At 47.0% G+C, this 24,127-nt stretch overlaps 1 pseudogene; it reads right to left on the bottom strand.

Annotated features, from left to right (window-relative positions):
- Positions 1-2,975: 2,975 nt before the first annotated feature.
- LOC140409709 (U1 spliceosomal RNA) lies at positions 2,976-3,152 on the bottom strand (annotated as a pseudogene).
- Between the last annotated feature and the right edge of the window lie 20,975 nt (positions 3,153-24,127).

Below are 24,127 nucleotides of genomic sequence, written 5' to 3'. Positions count from 1 at the left end.
GATTCAATTCCACCCTTGGGTGACTCTCCGTGTCTGCGTGGGTTTCCTCCGGGTGCTCCGGTTTCCTCCACAGTCCAAAGATGTGCAGGTTAGGTAGACTGGCTATGTTAAATTGCCTCTTAGTGCCCAAAGGATTAGGTGGGGTTACTGGATTACGTGGATAGGGTGGGAGTGTGGGCCTAGGTAGAGTGCTCTTTCCAAAGGTTGGTACAGACTCGATGGGCCGAATAGTCTCCATCTACACTGTAGAAATTCTATGATATTGCCATCTGTGAACAATTTCCAACAAATTGACAGCAACTCAGGACTCATTCTGTCAATCACCAATCAAAACTTTTACCAGATGCTTTAAGAAAATTAAACCATCTATTCTGAATTTTTAGGCATACCACACAATTATCTTATGCTGAACAAGGTCTGTAAGTCTGTAAGGGGCAGCACGGTAGCCTTGTGGATAGCACAATTGCTTCACAGCTCCAGGGTCCCAGGTTCGATTCCGGCTTGGGTCACTGTCTGTGCGGAGTCTGCACATCCTCCCCGTGTGTGCGTGGGTTTCCTCCGGGTGCTCCGGTTTCCTCCCACAGTCCAAAGATGTGCAAGTTAGGTGGATTGGCCATGATAAATTGCCCTTAGTGTCCAAAATTGCCCTTAGTGTTGGGTGGGGTTACTGGGTTATGGGGATTGGGTGGAGGTGTTGACCTTGGGTAGGGTGCTCTTTCCAAGAGCCGGTGCAGACTCGATGGGCCGAATGGCCTCCTTCTGCACTGTAAATTCTATGAAGTTAGCTCATTACCAACCTAAATGTGCCTTATGCAAAATCTAATATACAGAAATGTAAGAAATATATCCCAGTAAGAAAGAAAGTCTCTTTGAGAAGGATGCATCATCCGTAGCTAAATAAGGAAGTCAAGGAAGTATTACATTGAAAGAAACACCACACAAATCTACAAAGATTACTGGGCAAATCAAAGGATTGGACAGAACTTTGAGAACCAGCAACAAAATACTAAAAAGATAATAAATAGGCATAACGTAGAGTATGAGAGAAAGCTAAGTAATATAAAAACAGACAGTAAAAGTCACAAGCATTGAAATAGGAAAAGAGCAAAAGCAAGTGTTGGTCCACTAGACAGTAAATCTGGAGAATTGATATTGGAAAACATGGAAATTGCTGAGACGTTGAACAAGTATATTGTGCTTTCACGGGAGTGGACTTAGCAAACTTCTAAAAGATTCTTTTTTCAAAATAAATTAATTTGAATCCCCAATTCACTTTTTTTTCAATTACGGGGCAATTTAGCATCGCCAATCCACCTACCCTGCACATCTTTGGGTTGTGTGGTGAAACCCACGCAAACACGGAGAGAACGTGCAAACTCCACACGGACAGTGACCCAGAGCCGGGATCGAACCTGGGACCTCGGCGCCGTGACTTCCAGAAGATTCTTGAAAATCAACAGATGATAGGAAAGGAATAACTTAATACAATCACCACCACCAGGGAAATGGTTGGAAAGCTATTAGACCTAAATGCTGACAAATCCATAGGACCGGGTGACCTGTATCGTAATTGAATGGTGGAGCAGACCGAGGGGCAGAATGACCTACTCCTGCTCTTATGTTACTCAGAATCAAGTTTATTTAAAAGTTAAATTAAATAACGGCAAAGGATCTACATAACAGATTTCACTTGAGTTCACATCAATTATTGCTCAATGAAAGGTTGTAGGCTCAAGTCCCACTCCAGACTGGAGCTCAAAATATCACAGCAGAAGCACCAGACCGCTACTGGCAGACTGTTGCAATGCCGTCTTTCAGAAGTGCCATTAAACCAATGTCTGTCCCCTCAGGTGGAAGTAAAAGATCCTATGGCATCATTTCAAAAAGAGAGGGGGAGTTATCCTAGGTCTCCTGGCCAGTATTTATCCCTCAATCAGCAGCTCTAAAACAGATTATCGGGTCATTATCACATTGCTGTTTGTGGGCGTTTGCTGTACACAAGTGCACTATTATGTTTGACACATTGCAACAGTGACACCACTTCAAAAGTACTTCATTGTCTGTAAAGTACTTTGGGTAGCCCTGTAACTATGAAAGGCACTATATAAATGCAAATCTTTCTTTTTAGGTATGTATCACTTCCTTTTTCAAGCTCAAACTGGGCAATAAAAATGAAAAAGGCATTTCTCACAATTAAAATAAAGCTATCAGGGCGGCACGCTGGCGCAGTGGTTAGCACTGCTGCCTCACGGCTCCGAGGACCCAGGTTCGATCCCGGCCCCGGGTCACTGTCCGCGTGGAGTTTGCACATTCTCCCCGTGTCTATGTGGGTCTCACCCCACAATCCAAAGATGTGCAGGTAGGTGAATTGGCCACACTAAATTGCCTCTTAATTGGGGGAAAAAAAAAATTGGGTACTCTAATTTTTTTTTAAAAATAAGACTGCCAGTTAGCTCTAGGACTTGAAATGCAGAGTACAACATTTGCGCACGCTCTGGTATGTTGACAACACCCATTGATTAACTTCTTCAACCAGAGATTGCACATCTATTGCATAGTATGTCTTTCTTCATTGCCACACAATAGGACATTAGAGATTCCTTTATATCTGACTAGACTTAATCTTGCATCAACTCAAATGCAATTAATAAAGTCTGAGAAGAAAGGGAATACACTGTCTGAATTGACATAGCTACAAACCATAGATGGTTGAGTACAGGTTATGAAAACTCCTATATTCCAATTAGCCAGTCTATGTAGAGTCAGCAGTAAACAAATTTAAATGGCTAGGCGAATCACATTACACAAACAATTTAAAAATGAGGATAAAAATTCCTGTGGGATACTTTCCCTACCTCAGGTCCAAGAATGCTGATTTAATAACTGCCACACAGATTATTTCACCATCCGTCACCAAACTTGGCACATCAGCCTCATTCTCACTGCAGAAGTTGACCATAATTCCAGGATCATCCTGAAGAAAAAAGGCACTAGCTGCTTTCTTTCCTTCACACTCAACAAATTTTTTTTGCAGTCGAGCATCTCGCATTTGGAGACATTGCAGGCGTCAGCACACCCGACGTGCAATGGGCTAGCCACGTCCTGGGCGAACCACCTTCTTGATCACGGTTTCACCCCTGCCAGGTAAGTAAATCTCATTAAACCCCTCTGCTTTCATCGCCAGCAACAAGTGCCAGAAGCTCATGAGCTTCTTTGCTACTAAAATTAAGGCTCTCTGTTCCTCTGTCTTTAACACATTTAACTTTTTTTTATACCATTCATCAGCTAAAATGAAAAAGAGGGGAACACATTCACAATGGGTGGCGCGGTGATTAGCACTGCTGCCTCACAGCGCTGTGGACCAGGTTCGATTGCGGCCTTGGGTGACTGTGTGGAGTTTGCACATTCTCCGTGTCTGCATGGGTTTCCTCCAGTTTCCTCCCATAGTCCAAAGATGTGTAGGTTAGGTGGATTGGCCATGCTAAATTGTCCCTTAGTGTCCAGGGATGTGCATGTTCGGTGAGGTACAGGGATAGGGTGGGGTGAGCAGGCGGGTAGACCTAGGTGGACTCTCTTTAGGGGGGTGGGGCGGACCCGATGAGCCAAATGGCCTCTTTCTGCACTGTCGGGATTCTATGAACCTGTCACGTATATGCATGTTGCCATTTATCCAGCAGGGATGCTGAGGTGCCCGAGCAGGACACATCATTTAGCATATTTACGTCCATCACCAACATTGTAATTAGGTCAATTTCAATTTTACATTTATTGCAGGGGCCTTCCAGAGGCCTTCTGCAGCAATCCTTATGAGACAGGAGGAGCAACAGTTCACTACCCAGCCCCTCAAAGAAGTCTTCAGTGTCCCCCTGTCCAATCATGACCACTTCTCCAACAACTGAATTACACGTCTAAGCCTGATCATGGATGACCTTTTCCCTCACCACCTAACCTTGAATAATGACTGGCACCCACTCCAGGTCGCTGGGGACTGTCACCAAGCTGGCTAGGCTGAAACAAAAGAAGCAAATATCAGCCTTTGCTCAGTTGGTAGCACTCTCGCCTGAGTCAAAGTTCTGGGTTCAAATCCCACTCCAGGGTTTGAGCACAAAAATCAAGCCTGGCACTACTGTGTCGTACTGAGGGAGTACATTGTCAGGAGTGCCAGTTTTTAACGGTGCCAAGGACGCCCACATGTTCTGGTCTTGCCCCAAACTTGCTGGGCACTGGTCAGCCTTCTTCGAGGCAATGTCCAAAGTGGTGGGGATGTGGGTGGAGCCATGCCTGAAAGTGGCAGTCTTTGGGGTATCAGACCAGCCAGATCTATTCCTGGGGAGGACGCCCTTGCCATAGGCTCCCTGATCGCCCGCCTTAGAATCCTGCTCGGTTGGCGATCAGCAGCACCACCTAAAGCTGCAAACTGGCTGTCCGACCTATCGGAATTTCTCCAAATGGAGAAAATCAAATTCACCGTCCCTGGGTCGGAAGAGGGCTTCCACAGAACATGGGAGCCATTCACCCAACTGTTCCGAGACCTGTTTGTGGCCAACACATAAATAAATAAATAGCCAGTACCAGGGAGAAATAGCCAGGACAAGACAGAAAGAGGAAAGCGAGGGAGGACCGTTGGGGGGTGGGAGGTAGCAAAACAAAATAAGAATGGGAGGCGGCAGCAGTGAAGGGGGGCATGCTGGAGGGGATGAGGGGGAATGGAGGATTGTACGCTGAGCCAGAAGGCGACAGACTATAAATAGTTAAACCTGAGAAGAAACCTTTGTGTACTGTACAATAAATGAAAACGAAAGGCAATGTATATAATTTTGATAATGGCAATAAAAAGATTTTATTTAAAAGGTGTGCCAGCTTTTGGATGAGACATTAAAGAGGTTTTATCTGCCTGTCCAGGTGGATGTAAAATATCCCTCAATTGGATTTTTTATTTTAAACGAGATTGTCGGTGAAATCTAATGGCCACGCCACGCCGACTCGGGCATGACACAGCCAGTAAATCACTCAAGAGGCACGCCTTGCGAGAACTAATGGGATCTCGCGAGACGTCGTGATCTGAATCCTGCCCACAATGGGCAGGACAGAAATCTGCATATTAAAGTGTGGCTAGGCACTTGAATATGCACGCAGCGGAGTTACCCAAGGCGTAGGATCCAACCACCACGCTTTGGTGACCCCGAGCGAGCGCCGGTTAGCACTGGTCTCCACCAACGTAGACCAGGCATACCGGCACTTGGGAGGATTTCCTAGGCGATCGGGGCCATGGGTGGTGGAGCTCTGGGCAGGGTGATACCCTGGCACCCCTGATGCCATCCTGGCACTGTCAGGGTGCCCAGGTGGCACTGCCAGCCTGGCAGGGTCATGGCCAGGATGCCAGGCTGGCAGTGCCAAGTTGCCCAGGTGAAATTATGCCTGCACTCGGAATCGGGACCGAGGGTTCCCTGTCCTTATGAGGTGAGGTGTGGGGGGCATGAGGACTCCCTTATAGGTGAGCTGGGGGATTCCGGAGGCTGCAGTGGGGTCTCGAAATCGGGATGCCATTTAAAAATGCACCCCAATTACTTCCTGCACTGGCGAGCAAAGCTCGCTCGTGCAGGAATAGGGACTGAGAGCAGCCTCGGCGGGACGTTCCTGGCCAAGGCCCGAAAATGAAGTAGTCGCGTTCGATAGCAGAGTCGTTCTCGGCTGCCAGCGCCAGGAAACACCCAGCTAAATACACTTGATATGAGACTCTGTTTCGTATCTGTTAAATCGTGCCCGATAACCCTAATGTTAATGCCATTTTAGAATTTGACCAGGTTTGAAACCCCATGCTCCGAACTACATAGCTTTTAATTGTAATCAATTTCTGCTACCGTAAGTTCAGGAATTAATTACACTTTAATACTCTTACTTTATTTTTTATTTGTTCTTTGCCTACTGTACATCCACCAATTGATTGATTGGTAGCAATTGTAACCCACTGTTCTTGACAAAATATTTGATCTTCACTTTAATGTTTATTGATGCTTCTTGAGATGTGTGCTTCGTTGACAAGACTGGCATTCATTTTTAATCCTTTGTAGCCCGGGTAGTGACTTGATATAACTGACTGACTTGCCACTGAGAGGGCAGAGTCACCAATAGTGTGGGATTGAAGTCACATGTAGACCAGGCCAATCTTGATCAAATAACCACTGCTATTATTTGATAAAATTTTGGCAGCCCCATTTCATTTATACTTATAGAATCCATAGAATCCCTAAAGTGCAGGAGGCCATTCGGCCCATTGAGTTGCACTGTCCCTCTGAAAGAGCATCCTACCTCGGCCCACCCCTTCCCTATCCCTGTAGCCCCACCTAACCTGCACTTCTCTGGACACTAAGGTGCAATTTCGGATGGTCAAATAACCTAATCTGCAGATCTTTGCACCATAGGAGGAAACCAGAGCACCTGGAGGAAACCCACCCAGACACAAGGAGAACGTGCAAACTCCACACAGTTGAACCTGGGACCCTGGTGCTGTGAGGCAGCAGTGCTAGCCACTGTGCCACAGTGGTACCCCAAATTAAAGTTACTCCTTTCATGCATTTTGCTCCAAGCTTATAAAAACTGCCACTGCTAATATTTACATAGCTTTGTGCAAACCCAGTGGTTTAAATGGCCAACTCCATTACAATCAAATGGCCGCTGCCTTTATATCAATTATAAATTTCTGAGAAAGACAGTTTTATTGATATTTAATCATTCTCTCATTACATTGCTGTCAAATGCCTGAGGAATTGAACATACATTTATGAAAAAATAAGCAAAATACTGCGGAAGCTGGAATCTGAATAAATTCAGCAAGTCTGGAATTTGTAACGAGAGGGTTAACGTTTTGAGTCCTTTGACTCTTTGTCAGAACTGAAGTGAGGGAGAATGTGTTAGAGATAAGAGATTGCAACAAAAAGTAGTTACTTTAAGGAAAGACAGATGGCCTGGTGTGTGTGTGGGAGAGGGGGGGGGAGAGAGGGAGAGAGAGAGAGAGAGAGAAGGGATGGATGGATTTTCATTGAGGCAGTACTTGTGTGGGATATTTTAACAGGGGTGTTTAAGATGGTCACAATCTAAAGCTGCCAAACTCAATGTTGCATCCCAGGAGCTGCAACGGGACCAACTGGAAGATGAGATGCTTCTCCTCCAGCTTGTGCCGGGCTTCACTGGAGCATGCAGCAGGCCTAGGATGGAAATGTGGGTAAGAGTGCAAGGTGCCGAGTTAAAATGGCAGCAGCAGGAAGGCTGGGGTCATGCTTACGGACTGAGCGAAGGTGTTCCACAAAGCCGTCATCCAGTCTGTGATTAGTCTCCCCAATATAGAGGAGACCACGTTGGGAGCAGTGAATACAATAGACCAAATCGAAGGAGGCGCAAGTGAAATGTTGCTTTACCTGAAAGGAGTGCATGGGGCTTTGAATGGTGAGGAGGTAAAGGGGCAAACCCGACTCCCACAGCTACCTAAACTACATCTCCTCACACTCGACTCCCATTCTCCAGTTTCTCCGCTTCCATCGCATTTGTTCCCATTATATCACCTTCGAAATTGGTGCTTCTGGCATTTCTGTTTTTTTCCTTAGCTGAGGTTAATAAGGCGTTCAACTAGGTTCAATTAATTTCCTGCACCTCTGCCCTCACCCTTTCCCCTCCATCCCAGAACTATGTTAGGGTCCCACTTGTACTCACTTTCCACCTCAAGGGCTCATCCTCCGCCATTTTTGCCAATTCCAGCACGATGCTACCACAAAACACATCTTCTCCTCAACCCCCCATCAGCATTCCACAGCGACAGCTCCCTCCATGACACCCTGCTCCACTCCTTCACCATACCCAATACTCCATCAGCTTCCCACAGCACCTTCCCTTCCATTTGCAGACAGTGCAACACCTGCCCATTTGCCTCCTCCCTCTTCACTATTCAAGGCCCTAAACATTCCTTTCAGGTTAAGCAGCGTTTCACTTGCACCTCCTTCAATTTGGTCTATTTCATTCGCTGCTCACAATGCAGTCTCCTCTACACTGGGGAGACTAAAGGGGCAGCACGGTGGCACAGTGGTTAGCACTGCTGCCTCACAGCACCAGGGACCTGGGTTCAATACCTGCCTTGGGTGACTGACTGTGTGGAGTTTGCACGTTCCCCCAGCATCTGCGTGGGCTTCCTCTGGCTGCTGCGATTTCCTACCACAGGCCAACGATGTACAGGTTAGGTGGATTGGCCATGCTAAATTGCCCCTAGATGTGCAGGTGGGTAGGGTGCTCTTTCAGAGGGTCGGTGCAGACTCGATATGTCGAATGGCCTCCTTCTGCACTGTAGTGATCCTATGATTCTATAAACACAGACTATATGGCCACTTTGAGGAACATCTTCACTCAGTCTGCAACCATGACTCCAACCTTCCTGTTGCTTGCCATTTTAACTCACCATCTTTTTCTCATGCTCCCATATGCTTACTCAAAATCAAAAAATTCCCAGGGATGGATATTATGCCCCTGAGAATCTTGATGAAATGTGGTATGATATCTCAGAAATGCTGAAAGACATCACAAGCTAATCAATAAATAGGGAGGCCCAATTGGATTGGAAACATGTCATGCAATGCGGTGCCAATTGCAAGAGAATGGTAAGAAAAGCCTGCATAATTACAACATCAATTTTACACCACTAAATTGTAAAATAATTTATTAGGTACAAATCTATGGATCACCTAATGCGTGACATACAAATTAACTTCAGAATAAACAGATCTTCTCTGATGGACATCCTAATAGTTGAGGAAACCACAAACACATAGGATTGTGCTTTGGGAAGTGATAGTGGAGTGGCTAGGGGAAATAAAAGGCTCAGGGGGATGGTTTAATACGGAGAAAAAGAGCCTTGTGTTGGAAATCATCACTGTGATCCTGTGATAATAGGATTTAGCTGAGGAGACTAAGGGGCATTTGACTCATCTCTGGTGATGGACAAATAATGTTCAATATAAAGACATCTTCCCTTCGCCCCTGTCAGCATTCTGCAGAGACCACGCCGTCCATGGCACCCTGGTCCACTCCTCCATCATTCCCATCACAGGGCACCTTCCCTTGCAATTGCAGAAGGTGCAACACCTATGCCTTTACCTCCTCCGTCCTCATTGTTCAAGGACCCAAACATTCTTTTCAGGTGAAGCAACATTTCATTTGCGCCTCCTTCAATTTGGTCTCTTGTATTCACTGCTCCCAATATGAGACTAAACGCAGACTGGGTGACCGCCTTGCGGAACACCTTTGCTCAGTCCAAAAGCACGACCCCAACCTTCCTGTTGCATGCCATTTCAATTCAGCATCTTGCTCTCAAGTCCACCTGTCCGTCTTTGGCCTGCCGCAATGCTCCAGTGAAACGCAACGCAAGCTGGAGGAGCAGCACCTCCATTTCCAATTAGGCATGTTACAGCCCTCAGGACTCAACACTGAATTCAACAACTTTAGATGGCAACCTTTATCCTCCATCTTAACCTTTTTTTAAATATCCCAAACATATGTTCCTACGCAAAAATCCTCTCTTCCTCCCACCATCTGTCACTTCTTCTTAAGTTTTGCTACATCTTTATAGCAATCTCTCCCAGCTCGCACCAATCACTGTTCCAGCTGTTCAGCCCCCTCTTATACGGTATATAACGCAACACATTTTCCCCTCTCTTAAGTTCTGAAGAAGGGTCATGCAGACTCGAAATGTTGACTCTGTTTCCCCTCCCTACGGATGCTGTCAGACCTGAGTTTCTCCAGCATTCTTTGTCAATGCTCAATATAGTACTTGGTCATTTGTGTCTATAGTTATTGCTAAAAACATCAATTAAATTATTAATCCATTTGTCCAGACATTTTTATGAACAAACAAAACACCGCTAAAAGCAGGAAAGTTATTGATCGGAACATCAACATTTGATAATTAGGTCTGTTCACTCAGATCGCAGTGTCAAATCTTCAAATTGCCTTGGGCTAAGGATTTTTTAAAAATCGTTCATGTTACCCGTTCCTGATTAATACAGTGACTGCATCTGAAAATTATATTTGAGTGGCGAGACACAGGGAAAACAAGATTGTGATTGACTGTGATGTCCCGCGTGCATTTACATAGATACATAGATACATTGAAGATAGGAGCAGGAGGAGGCCTTTTGACCCTTCGAGCCTGCTCCACCGTTCATCACGACCATGGCTGCTCATCCAACTCAATAGCCTAATCCTGCTTTCTCCCCATAGCCATCCCATTCTTCCCAAGTGCTATATCCAGCCGCCTCTTGAATATATTCAAAGTTTTAGCATCAACTACTTCCTGTGGTAATGAATTCCACAGGTTCACCACTCTTTGTGTGAAGAAGTGTCTCCTTATCTCTGTCCGAAATGGTTTACCCTGAATCCTCAGGCTGTGACCCCTGGTTCTGGACACACCTATCATTGGTAACATCTTCCCTACATCTACCGTGTCTAGTCCTGTTGGAATTTTATAAGTCTCTATGAGATCCCCCTTTATTCTTCTGAACTCCAGCGAGAACAATCCCAACCTAGTCAATCTCTCCTCGTATGACAGACCCGCCATCCCTGGAATCAGTCTGGTAAACCTTTGCTGCACTCCCTCGAGAGCAAGAACATCCTTCCTCAGAGAAGGAGACCAAAACTGCACACAATATTCCAAGTGTGGCCTCACCAAGGCCCTGTACAATTGCAGCAACACATCCCTGCTTCTATTCTCTAAACCTCTCACAATGAAGGCCAACATACCATTAGCCTTCTTTACCGCCTGCTGCACTTGCATGCTTACCTTCAGCGAATGGTGCACAAGGACACCCAGGTCCCGCTGCACACTCCCCTCTCCCAATTTACAACCACTCAGGTAGTAATCTGCCTTCCTGTTTTTGCTTCCAAAATGAATAACCTCACACTTATCCAAATTATACTGCATCTGACATTGGTTTGCCCACTCGCCCAACCTGTCCAGAATCTTGCTGTAGGATCCCTGCATCATCGTCACAATTCATCCTCCCACCTAATTTGGTATCATCTGCAAACTTTGAGATGTTACATTTTGTTTCCTCATCCAAATCATTAATATATATATATGGTGAATTGCTGGGGTCCTAGCACCAATCTCTGTGGTTGTAAGGTTTTCGGGCAATTCGGCCCTTTTTGGACTGCCCAAGAATAAAACCCAGAGACTGTAAACTGACTTTTCAGCCAAGAGAACGTAACCAGATTTCCCAGCAGGCTTGGTCCGCTGAGCTGAGTAGGGGCATAGGTATTTACAAACCCCCCCCCTAGGAGCTACAAGGAAGAAGGAGCCAGACAACGAGATAAGATCAAAACACAGACAAAGGGGCACGGGAATACACAGGGGGCCTGCCTGCAAGCAGGACAATGGGATGGTCATAGCCCCATGCAGATGTAAATGACCTGGCCTCCACCAGAGCAGAATCCAATTAACACCCCATCAACATAGCAAGGTGAGAATAGCAGCCATCTCCGGAGCAGCTGGAAGACTTGAAAATCTTCACAAGAGAGCTTAACCTTGTTATCCTAAAAAACAGACTGTCTGGGCTCAGTATCTTGCGCTGGAAAAGCCCCTTGAAGATAAGCGGTAGAAAACACCAAGTTGGAGGCGGACCTGGGGGAGGTACTCCAATCTTGACAGAAGCCACCGGCAGGAACTCACTGGGAGGAGGGGGCGGAGTCGGCGCCAAATTCAAATCGCGGCAGGTCTGCCTGGCTGGAAGGAGCGGACCTGCGAGGAAAACCCGGAAGCAAACAGCTCTGACCGGCTCAAAGGGGGCAGGACCAGCGGGAACTTTAAACTTGGACTGATACAACGCAAAGGAGGAGGAAAACCCGGAAGTCGACAGCTCTGACCGGCTCAAAGGGGGCGGGACCAGCGGGAACTTTAAACCTTACCAATTCAATGCAAAAGGGGCTGGCCGAACACAGGAAAGGGCCAGGTAAAACGAATATAAAAGGGGCTGTGTTTCGATTGAGGGTCTCTTGGCTTGACCTCTCCACCTTTGACTGTAAGTACCCTGCAGCAGCTTGCGAAACTCCCTCGACCTTGATAGTGGTTGAGGCTTTGGGGAAGGGGACTTGATTTGTGTTCTGTGTCATTGCTAAAACTGTGTAACAATAAGATTTTTCGTTGTGTCCGTTATAGTACTTTCTGAATAGACTTAGTTTGTGTTAGAGTTTAAGATTTTATTATAATTTCTTCTGTTTGATGATTTTGACCTGGGTTTTGCAATAAACCTTGATTTGCTGATAATTGGAGTCGTTTAAATTCTTCAATCTCTCACCAGCGATCTCTGACCAAGTCATTGTTAAAATATTCCTCACCTTAATTCCGGGTTCAAGAATCTAGGGTCATCTTGAGCGATTCACTCAGGACAGGCTGCTGGTTAGGTAATAAACAGCAGTGTCCTATTCTCTCTCTTGGGAAAGCTACTCCAGCGAAGTAGGAACCGGGTGGGTGTTGCACCACCGGCAAGAGAGAGAATCACCTGGGCATTGGTAGGGGTCTGGATATCTGTGTGATATAAGCCTCAGGCTTCCGGTTAGGGATAAACGGCAGGCTTGATTCAGTGCTCTCTTCCGTGGAGGTGTCCCAGTGCGGCATCCCCTGGCCTCTGAAGTTTCAGTGCCAGCTGGAGAGAGACACACACAGATACTCAAACCACAGATATCGGCCCAGTAGTGGAGTAGCAGAGATGGCACCCTCTACAGGTACCCCACTGGTTACTGCCTGCCAATTTGAAAAGGATCCATTAATCCCTACTCTTTGTTTCCTCTCTGCCAACCAGTTTTCTACCCACCTCAATACATTTCCCCCAATCCTATGCGCTTTAACTTTGCACAATTATCTCTTATGCGGGACTTTGTCAAACGCCTTCTGAAAGTCCAAATATACCACATCGACTGGCTCCCCCTTGTCGATTGTACTGGCTATCTCTTCAAAGAATTCCAACAGATTTGTCAAGCATGATATTCCCTTCATAAACCCATGCTGGCTCTGACTGATCCTGCCACTGCTTTCTAAATGTTCCACTATAAAGTCCTTGATAATGGATTCAAGCATTTTCCCCACTACCAATGTTAGGCTTACTGATCTATAATTCCCTGCTTTCTCTCTACCACCCTTTTTGAATATCGGAGTGATGTGAGCTACCCTCCAATCTGCAGGGACAGTTCCAGCGTCTATAGAATCCTGGAAGATGACCACCAATGCATCCACTATTTCCAGAGCCACCTCCTTAAGCACTCTGGGATGCAGATTCTCAGGCCCTGGGGATTAATCCGCCTTCAATCCCATCAGTTTTCCCAGCACCATTTCTCTACTAATGTTGATCTCCCTCAGTTCTTCCCTCTCACTAAACCTTTCATTCTCCAACATTTCTGGGATCTGATTTGTGTCCTCATTTGTGAAGACAGAACCAAAGTATGTATTTAATTGCTCAGCCATTTCTTTGTCCCTTATTATGCATTCCCCTGTTTCTGTCTGCTGTGGGCCTACATTTCTCTTTACCAATCTCTTTCTCTTCACATATCTGTAGAAACTCTTAGTGTCAGTTTTTAAGTTCCCTGCAAGCTTCCTTTCGTACTGTACTTTCCCCTTCTTAATCAATCCCTTTGTCCGTCTTTGCTGAATTCTAAACTGCTCCCAATCCTCAGACCTATTATTTTTCTTGGCCAATCTGTATGCTTCTTCCTTGGATCGGATACTACTTCTAATTTCCTTTGTAAGCCATGGATTGGCCATCTTACCCCCTTTGTTTTTGTGCCAGACAGGAATGAGCAGTTGCTGTGGTTCCTCCATGCGTTCCTTGAATGTTTGCCATTGTCTGTCCACTGTCATCCCTTTACGTAGCTCTCCCCAATCTATCTAGGCCAACTCATGCCTCATATCCTCATAGTTCCCTTTATTAAGATTCAGCACCCTAGTCTCCGAATCGACTACTTCACTCTCCATCTTGATAAAAAATTTTATCATGTTATGGTCGCTCATCCCCAAGGGGTCTCGTACAGCCAGATTGGCAATAATTCCCTTATCATTACACAGTACCCAGTCTAAGATGGCCTGCTCTCTAATTGGTTCCTCCACATACTGATCAAGAAAACCATCCCGTATACACTCCAGGAATTCCTCCTCAACGGCATTGTGGCTAATTTGATTTCCCAATCTATGTGAAGATTAAAATCACCCATGATCACCAATATTCCCTTATTACATGCATTACTAATTTCTTGTTTAATGCCATTCCCAACCTCACCAGTGCAGTTTGGGGTCTATATATGACACCCACTAATGTTTTTTGTCCCTTGGTATTTCTCAACTCTACCCATACAGATTCCACATTGTCAGAGGTAATCTCACTATTGTGTTAATTTCCTCTTTAACCTGCAGTGCCACGCCACCACCTTTTCTTTTATGCCTGTCCTTCCTAAATACTGAGAACCCTGGGACATTCAGTTCCCATCCCTGTTCACCCTGCAGCCATGTCTCCGTAATCCCAATTATATCATACCCATTTATATCTATCTGCACGATTAGTTCATCCACTTTATTGCAAATGCTCCGTGCATTAAGGCACAGAGCCTTTAAGTTTGTCTTTTTCACAATGCCTTGCTCCCAATATTTTTCTCTACTGCCCTGTTTGAATTTTGTCCTTGGTTTCTCCACCTATCACTTTTCTTATTCACTTTTCTACCTTTTGCTTTTGTCCCTGCTCCCTCTTTCTCTGCTCCTTGCGTAGGTTCCCACCCCCCTGGCATTTTAGTTTAAACCCTCCCCAACCGCTCTAGCAAATAGCCCCCCTAGGACATCAGTTCCAGTCCTGCCCAGGTGTAACCCGTCCAGTTTGTAGAGGTCCCACCTCCCCCAGAACCGGTCCCAATGCCCCAGGAATCTGAAACCCTCCCCCTGACACCATCTCTTCAGCCACGTATTCATCCTATATATCCTGTCATTTCTACTCTGACCAGCACATGGCACCGGTAGTAATCCTGAGATCACTATTGAGGTCCGATTTCTTAACTTCCTTCCTACCTCCCCGAATTCTGCCTTTAGGACCTCATCCCTTCTTTTACCTATGTCGTTTGTACCGATATGTACCACGACCATTGGCTGTTCACCCTCCCCCTCCAGAATGTCCTGTACGACTTCCGGGTGCGGCGATGACCAGCTGAGTCGCACGTTTCGGCAGCTCCCTGTGAAACGGACTTTTGGGCTCTTGATAGGAGCCCCAACGGCAATTTTAACGGCTGAAAACACCGTGCGGTAAACCAGAAGGGTGTTCCCCCTGGACACGGATGGAAAAAGGAGAGGAAAGTGGCCGGATTGCAGCGGATCCTTTGGAACAACGGCAAGGAAGGCAAGCAGAAACCAAGATGGCGTCGGAAGGTGGCAGTTTCATATGGGGCCCTGAACAACAAGAGTTTTTGAAACGCTGCGTGGAGGAGATAAAAAAGGAAATGAAGAAAGAGTTGTTGGCCCCGATATTACAGGCGATTGAAGGGCTGAAAGAGGAACAAAAGACCCAGGAGCAGGAGCTTCGGGTCGTGAAGGCGAAAGCAGCAGAGAATGAAAACGATATACAGGGCCTGGTGGTGAAGTCGGAGATACAGGAGGCACACCAGAAACGATCTGTGGAGAGGTTGGAGGCACTGGAAAATAACGCAAGGAGGAAGAACTTGAGGATTCTTGGCCTTCCTGAAGGTGTGGAGGGGGCGGACGTCGGGGCATATGTGAGCACGATGCTGCACTCGTTAATGGGAGTGGAGGCCCCGACGGGTCCGTTGGAGGTGGAGGGAGCATACCGAGTTATGGTGCGAGGATCGAGAGCAGGAGAAGCTCCCAGAGCCATAGTGGTGAGATTTCTCCGTTTTAAGGATAGAGAAATGGTCCTTAGATGGGCGAAGAAAACTCGGTGTAGTAAATGGGAGAACGCGGTGATCCGCGTCTATCAAGATTGGAGTGCGGAGGTGGCGAGAAGGAGGGCGAGCTTTAATCGGGCCAAAGCGGTACTTCACAAAAAAAAGATAAAGTTTGGAATGCTGCAACCGGCAAGACTGTGGGTCACATATCAAGGGAGGCACCACTACTTTGAGACGGCGGATGAAGCGTGGACTTTTATTGTAGAAGAAAAATTGGAATGATTGGACTACGAAAATGAACGTTTGGACAAAGTGGTGGGACGAGTGGGGGGGGGGGGCGAAGAGGGATTGTATGATTAATCCTGCGGTATGGTAACTTTTCTTTCTCCCACAGGTGGTGATGGGGGGAGGTGGGGAGGGAGAGGAGATGGGGCGTTGGCCATGGGAGGCGGGGCCGAGGGAGAGGCGCGGGCTTGGTTCCCGCGCTATGATAATCATGGCGGGAATAGAGAAGCAGGAAGGAGGGGGCGCCGCACGGGGCGAGCCGTGATCACGGGGGGAAGCCGAGGTCAGCCAGAGTTTGCTGACTTCTGGGAGCAACATGGGGGGAGTAATTGCGCTAGCGGGGGGTCTAGCGGGGGGGGGGGGGGGGGAGGGGGGAATTACTGGGTTGCTGCTGCTGGGGAAAGGGGGGGAGTGGGTACGGGAAAGGATGGGCGGGGGGGCACCGTCTGGGAGAAATACAGCTGCGTGGGAACTGGGCGAGAAGCTGGAAAAAGATGATGGCTAACCGGCAAGGGTGGGGGGGGGGGGGGGGGGGTGGGGTGGGAAGCCCCCCAACTCGGCTGATCACGTGGAACGTGAGGGGGCTTAACGGGCCGATAAAGAGGGCACGAGTACTCGCACACCTTAAGAAACTTAAAGCAGATGTGGCCATGTTACAGGAAACGCACCTGAAACTGATAGATCAGGTTAGGTTGCGCAAAGGATGGGTAGGGCAGGTGTTCCATTCGGGGCTGGATGCGAAAAACAGGGGGGTGGCTATATTAGTGGGGAAGCGGGTAATGTTCGAGGCAAAGACTATAGTGGCGGATAACGGGGGCAGATACGTGATGGTGAGTGGCAAATTACAGGGAGAGATGGTGGTGTTGGTAAACGTGTATGCCCCGAATTGGGACGATGCCAATTTTATGAGGCGAATGCTAGGACGCATCCCAGACCTAGAGACCGGAAAGCTGATAATGGGGGGAGACTTTAACACGGTGTTGGAACCAAGGCTGGATAGGTCGAAGTCCAGGACTGGTAGGAGGCCGGCAGCAGCCAAGGTGCTTAAGGATTTTATGGAGCAGATGGGAGGGGTGGACCCGTGGAGATTCAGTAGACCTAGGAGTAAGGAGTTCTCGTTTTTCTCCGATGTCCATAAAGTCTATTCACGCATAGACTTTTTTGTGTTGGGTAGGGCATTGATCCCGAGGGTGAGGGGAACGGAATATACGGCTATAGCCATTTCGGATCATGCCCCACACTGGGTAGACTTGGAGATAGGGGAGGAAACAAGAGGGCGTCCACCCTGGAGAATGGACATGGGACTAATGGCGGATGAGGGGGTGTGCTTAAGGGTGAGGGGATGCATTGAAAAGTACTTGGAACTCAATGACAATGGGGAGGTTCAGGTGGGAGTGGTCTGGGAGGCGTTGAAGGCGGTGGTTAGGGGGGAGCTGATATCAATAAGGACACATAAAGGGAAGCAGGAGAGTAAGGAACGGGAGCGGTTGTTGCAAGAACTTTTGAGGGTGGACAGACAGTATGCGGAAGCACCGGAGGAGGGACTGTATAGGGAAAGGCAAAGGCTGCATGTGGAATTTGACTTGCTGACCACAGGCACTGCAGAGGCACAATGGAGGAAGGCGCAGGGTGTACAGTATGAATATGGAGAGAAGGCGAGCAGATTGCAGGCACACCAATTGAGGAAAAGGGGAGCAGCGAGGGAAATAGGGGGGGGTGAGAGACGAAGATGGAGAGACGGAGCGGGGAGCGGAGAGAGTGAATGAAGTGTTTAAGACATTTTATAAAAAATTGTATGAAGCTCAACCCCCGGATGGGAGGGAGAGAATGATGGAGTTTTTGGATCGGCTGGAAATTCCCAAGGTGGAAGAGCAGGAAAGGATGGGATTGGGAGCACAGATCACGATAGAAGAAGTGGTGAAAGGAATTAGGAACATGCAGACGGGAAAGGCCCCGGGACCGGACGGTTTCCCAGTTGAATTTTACAGAAAATATTTGGACTTGCTCGCCCCGCTACTGACGAGGACCTTTAACGAGGCAAAGGAAAGGGGACAACTGCCCCCGACTATGTCAGAAGCAACGATATCGCTTCTTTTAAAGAAGGAAAAGGATCCGCTACAATGCGGGTCCTACAGACCAATCTCCCTCCTCAATGTAGATGCCAAGGTCTTGGCCAAGGTAATGGCAATGAGAATAGAGGAATGTGTCCCGGGGGTGGTTCATGAGGACCAAACTGGGTTTGTGAAGGGGAGACAGCTGAACACGAACATACGGAGGTTGTTAGGGGTAATGATGATGGCCCCACCAGAGGGTGAAACGGAGATAGTAGTGGCGATGGATGCCGAGAAAGCATTTGATAGAGTGGAGTGGGATTATCTGTGGGAGGTGTTGAGGAGATTTGGTTTTGGAGAGGGGTATGTTAGATGGGTGCAGCTGTTGTATAGGGCCCCAGTGGCGAGTGTGGTCACGAATGGACGGGGATCGGCATATTTTCGGCTCCATAGAGGGACAAGGCAGGGATGTCCTCTGTCCCCATTACTGTTTGCACTGGCGATTGAGCCCCTGGCGATAGCGCTGAGAGGTTCCAAGGGATGGAGGGGAATACTTAGGGGAGGCGAAGAACACCGGGTATCTTTATATGCGGATGATCTGCTACTATATGTGGCGGATCCAGCGGAGGGGATGCCAGAAATAATGCGGATACTTGGGGAGTTTGGGGATTTTTCAGGGTATAAATTGAACATGGGGAAGAGTGAGCTGTTTGTGGTGCATCCAGGGGAGCAGAGTAGAGAAATAGAAGACCTACCGTTGAGGAAGGTAACAAGAGACTTTCGTTACCTGGGGATCCAGATAGCTAAGAATTGGGGCACATTGCACAGGCTAAATTTGACGCGGTTGGTGGAACAGATGGAGGAAGATTTCAAGAGATGGGATATGGTAGCATTGTCAATGGCAGGGAGGGTGCAGGCGGTTAAGATGGTGGTCCTCCCGAGATTCCTCTTTGTGTTTCAGTGTCTCCCGGTGGTGATCACGAAGGCTTTTTTCAAAAGGATAGAAAAGAGTATCATGGGTTTTGTTTGGGCCGGGAAGACTCCGAGAGTGAGGAAGGGATTCTTACAGCGTAGGAGGGATAGGGGGGGGGGCTGGCACTACCGAGCCTAAGTGAGTATTATTGGGCCGCTAATATTTCAATGGTGAGTAAGTGGATGGGAGAGGAGGAAGGAGCGGCGTGGAAGAGATTAGAGAGGGCGTCCTGTAGGGGGACCAGCCTGCAGGCTATGGTGACAGCCCCATTGCCGTTCTCACCAAGGAACTATACCACGAGTCCGGTGGTGGTAGCTACACTGAAGATTTGGGGACAGTGGAGACGACATAGGGGAAAGACCGGAGCACTGGGGGGGTCCCCGATCAGAAACAACCATAGGTTTGCCCCGGGGGGAATGGATGGGGGATATAGAATGTGGCAAAGAGCAGGTATAACGCAATTGAAAGATCTATTTGTGGATGGGAAGTTTGCGAGTCTGGGAGCGCTGACCGAGAAATATGGGTTGCCCCAAGGGAATGCATTCAGGTACATGCAATTGAGGGCTTTTGCGAGGCAACAGGTGAGGGAATTCCCGCAGCTCCCGACACAAGAGGTGCAGGACAGAGTCATCTCAAAGAAATGGGTGGGGGACGGTAAGGTGTCGGATATATATAGGGAAATGAGAGACGAAGGGGAGACTATGATGGACGAACTAAAAGGGAAATGGGAAGAAGAGCTAGGGGAGGAGATTGAGGAGGGGATGTGGGCAGATGCCCTAAACAGGGTAAACTCGTCGTCCTCGTGCGCCAGGCTAAGCCTGATTCAGTTTAAGGTATTACACAGGGCACATATGACTGGAACACGGCTCAGTAACTTTTTTGGGGTGGAGGATAGGTGTGCGAGGTGCTCGAGAAGCCCAGCGAATCATACCCATATGTTTTGGTCATGCCCGGCACTACAGGGGTTTTGGATGGGGGTGACAAAGGTGCTTTCGAAAGTAGTAGGAGTCCGGGTCGAACCAAGCTGGGGGTTGGCTATATTTGGGGTTGCACAAGAGCCGGGAGTGCAGGAGGCGAAAGAGGCCGATGTTTTGGCCTTTGCGTCCCTAGTAGCCCGGTGCAGAATATTGCTAATGTGGAAAGAAGCCAAGCCCCCGGGGGTGGAGACCTGGATAAATGATATGGCGGGGTTCATAAAGTTAGAGCGGATTAAGTTCGTCCTAAGGGGGTCGGCTCAAGGGTTTACTAGGCGGTGGCAACCGTTCGTCGAATATCTTGCGGAAAGATAGATAGGGGAGAACAAAGAAGGCAGCAGCAGCGGCCCAGGACTTTGGGGGGGGGGGGGGGGGGGGGGGGAGGGATGGGGGGGGTGTGGCCTGAGACAAGGCAGTTGCTAATTAGGGCTAGTTTTTATTTTTTGTTATTTAATATTTATTTATTTGTTGTTGTTTTTGTTTAAATTTAAAAAGGTCATTATTATCTGTATTGTTACAATGTTGTGTAAAGGATGCACAATGTACTGTGTTGGTTGACCAAAAATTTTCAATAAAATATTATTTAAAAAAAAAGAATGTCCTGTACCCGCTCCAAGACATCCTTGACCCTCGCACCAGGGAGGCAACATACCATTCTGGAGTCTCGTTTGCGGCCACAGAAACGCCTGTATATTCCCCTTACAATTGAATCCCCTATAACTATTGCACTGTTATCACCCCTCCCCTCTACAGCAGAACCAACCGTGGTGCCACGAGTTTGGCTGTTGTTGTTTTCCCCTGAGAGGCCATTCCCCTCTACAGTATCCAAAACGGTATATCTGTTCTGCAGGGGAATGGCCACAGGAGATTCCTGCACTACCTGCCCAGGTCCTCAGCACCGTAGGCAGCAGTGCTAACCAGTGTGCCACGTGCCGCCCCAACATTTTTGACTTTTAATTGAGTTTTATCTTAGTTTAGTTATTCATCTTTTGTCTGTCTAGATGAAAATCTCTGTATTTCTCTCCCTAACTCTGCCTCTTTGCATCCCCTATTCCTTTAGGACCCTTGTTAAAACCCAAGTCATTCCTCCTAATATTTTCTTCTGTGGTTCAGTCAATTTTTGTCAGATTGCACTTTTGTGAAGCGCCTTAGGGCATTTTGTACACTAAAGGCATGAGATAAATGCAAATAAAATTGTTTAAAGGTAGTTATAGGATACAATCATAAAATCAGCAGTTATATATACTATCAGAAATATGAACAATAACAACAAAAGGATTGCATGGGTAATGGGTGAAGAGGACTTGATTCAAGTTATGATATGGGCAGCAGACCTTTGGATGAGTTCAAATTTATGAAAATGGAAGATGGGAGAGAATTGGAATAGACCAGTCTAGAGGTAATGAAGGTATGGAAAAGGGTTTCAGCAGCAGATGATCAGTGGAAGGGGGCAGAAATAGGTGACGTTAGAGAGGAGCAAGTAGGTGGTCTTGCTGATGGATCAGGTATGTGACCAGAAGCTCAGCTTAAATGATGGGTACTGAAGACATAGGAATAGGAATAATGATAGGTAATTTAATCCATTGAGCCGTCATTCAAGAAGATCATGACACATTGATAACCTAACTCCATGTATACCTCTTTTCCCCATATCCCTTGATATCTTATGGTTAACAAAGATCCATCAACCTCAAGTTTTAAAATTAACTGATCTACAATTGCCAGCTGCAGAAGTGAATTCTAAACTTCTATCACTGCTTACCTGAAGAAATGTTTCCTAATTTCAAGATCTGGCTCTGAAGCTTTTGATTTGCTTTTAATCCCAGACTCCTCAATCAGCAGAAATCATTTATTTGTATCTCTTCCCCTTAATAAATCAAATCACTCTTTAACTTTCTAAATTCCAAGAAATGCAATTCTACTTTGGGTAATCTCCCCTCATAATTCAACCCCCAAGAGTCCAGGCATCAGGCTGCTAAATCTAGGCTGCACTCCATCCAAAGTCAATATACCCTTCGACCAAAATTTTAAAAACTAGCTGAAACATGACTTCACTTCTAGTCCTCGAAGTATAAAGGCTAGTGTTCTATTTGCCTTTTTGATTATTTTCTGCATCTGGTCATGACATTTCAATGGTCCGTGTACCTGGACCTCCAAGTCTCTTTTCACTTTTACGGATTCTATATTTTCACCATTAAGGAAGTACTCTGTTCTATTCTTTTTAGGTCCAAAGTGGATAACCTCACATTTCCTGCATTTAAATTCATTCACCCATTCGCTTTAACAATCAATCTCTCCGTAAGTTTATGCTTCCATCCACACTACATACCATACCACCTATCTCTGTGTCATCTGCAAATTAGGATATGTTGGATTTCTATCCCATATCTACGTCATTAAATATTCAGTGAATAGTAGTAGCCCCAACACTGATCCTTGTTGAATGCCATGAGTCACATCCTGTCAGTCAGAGTGCCTGTCCATTACGTAACCTCACCCTCTGTCACCTTTTGCTCACCCAATTTCCTAACCAGGTTAATAATTTGGGTCAATTCCAGAAACTTCAAGTTTTGCTAACAGTTTCTTATGAGAAACTTTATCAAATGCCTTCAGATGGTACACATAAATAGCAACCAAAGACATTCCCCAAAAGAACTAAAGTGTTCTGAAGGAAAGATAATGCATGCAGCAACATATTAGCATCTAATTGGGCAGCACGGTAGCATAGTGGATAGCACAGTTGCTTCACAGCTCCAGGGTCCCAGATTCCTGGCTTGGGTCACTGTCTGTGCGGAGTCTGCACGTTCTCCCCGTGTCTGCGTGGGTTTCCTCCGGGTGCTCTGGTTTCCTCCCACAGTCCAAAGATGTGCGGGTTAGGTGGATTGGCTATGCTAAATTGCCCTTAGTGTCCAAAAAGGTTAAGTGGGGCTACTGGGTTATGGGGATAGGGTGGAGGTGTGGGCTTGGGTAGGGTGCTCTTTCCAGGGGACGGTGCAGACTCGATGGGCCGAATGGCCTCCTTCAGCACTGTAAATTCTATGATTCCAAATCTGGAATACATTGCCTAAAAGAGTGGAGGAAGGAGATTCAGTGGTTACTTTCAAAAGGAAATTGGATAAATACTGCGGAGAAAAGAAATTACGGGCTTTGGGGACAAAGCTGATACTAACTGTAGAGCTCTTTCAAAGAGCTGGCACAGGTGTGATGTGCTGATTGGCTTCCTTCTGTGCTGCATCATTCTATGATTCTTTGAAAGGCTCAAGTAAGTTGAGATGGATGAGGAGGATTAGTATACTATAGTCACATTCATGCAGAATATTATTTGTGAATTTGATATGGGCCATCTCAGTGCTGAGGCAAGGAGAGAAACCTGATCAGAACAGTTCAAATGTTGAGTTGCAGAACAGGTGGGCACAATTTGGGAAGCAACATGTTCAAGGATTTTGACGAGCACATACCAGGAAAATGGGAAAGAAAATATTTTTCAAAGATGGTTGTGTTCATCAAGATAAAGTCAGCCACTGATGGAAGTGAAAATGTTTCTCCCACTTTGATATAGTCAGCTTCCAGGCTGGGTACAGGATAAGAGATTCCATTACACTGCCCTATCAACATACCTTAAAAGGGTGAGAAAACTGTGGGGAAAACACGTACTCCGTTCAAGAGACTACGGTCATGATTCTCCATTGCAAGACCACCCCACTACCGCTGCGTGCGAGGCAGGGTATTTGGCACTCTGGGAGGTTGGGTGTGGTGAAGAGTGGGAGTCCTGAAACGAGGGGTGCTGTAAGGGGGCTAGGGACCCCATGGCAGGGTGTCCTCACTTGGGGGGGGGGGGTGCAGGGTAGTGCCCATGTGAGTAGGGTGATATTGCCCATGCGTGGTGGTTGTGAGGGATCCACAAGATCACTTAGAGATCAGGGCACCCTTTCCAAATT

This window comes from Scyliorhinus torazame, chromosome 3, assembly GCF_047496885.1.
Source record: "Scyliorhinus torazame isolate Kashiwa2021f chromosome 3, sScyTor2.1, whole genome shotgun sequence".
NCBI classification, from domain to species: Eukaryota; Metazoa; Chordata; class Chondrichthyes; order Carcharhiniformes; family Scyliorhinidae; genus Scyliorhinus; species Scyliorhinus torazame.
The sequence above is the reverse complement of the archived record's forward strand: the minus strand, read 5'-3'. Positions and strand labels throughout refer to the sequence as shown.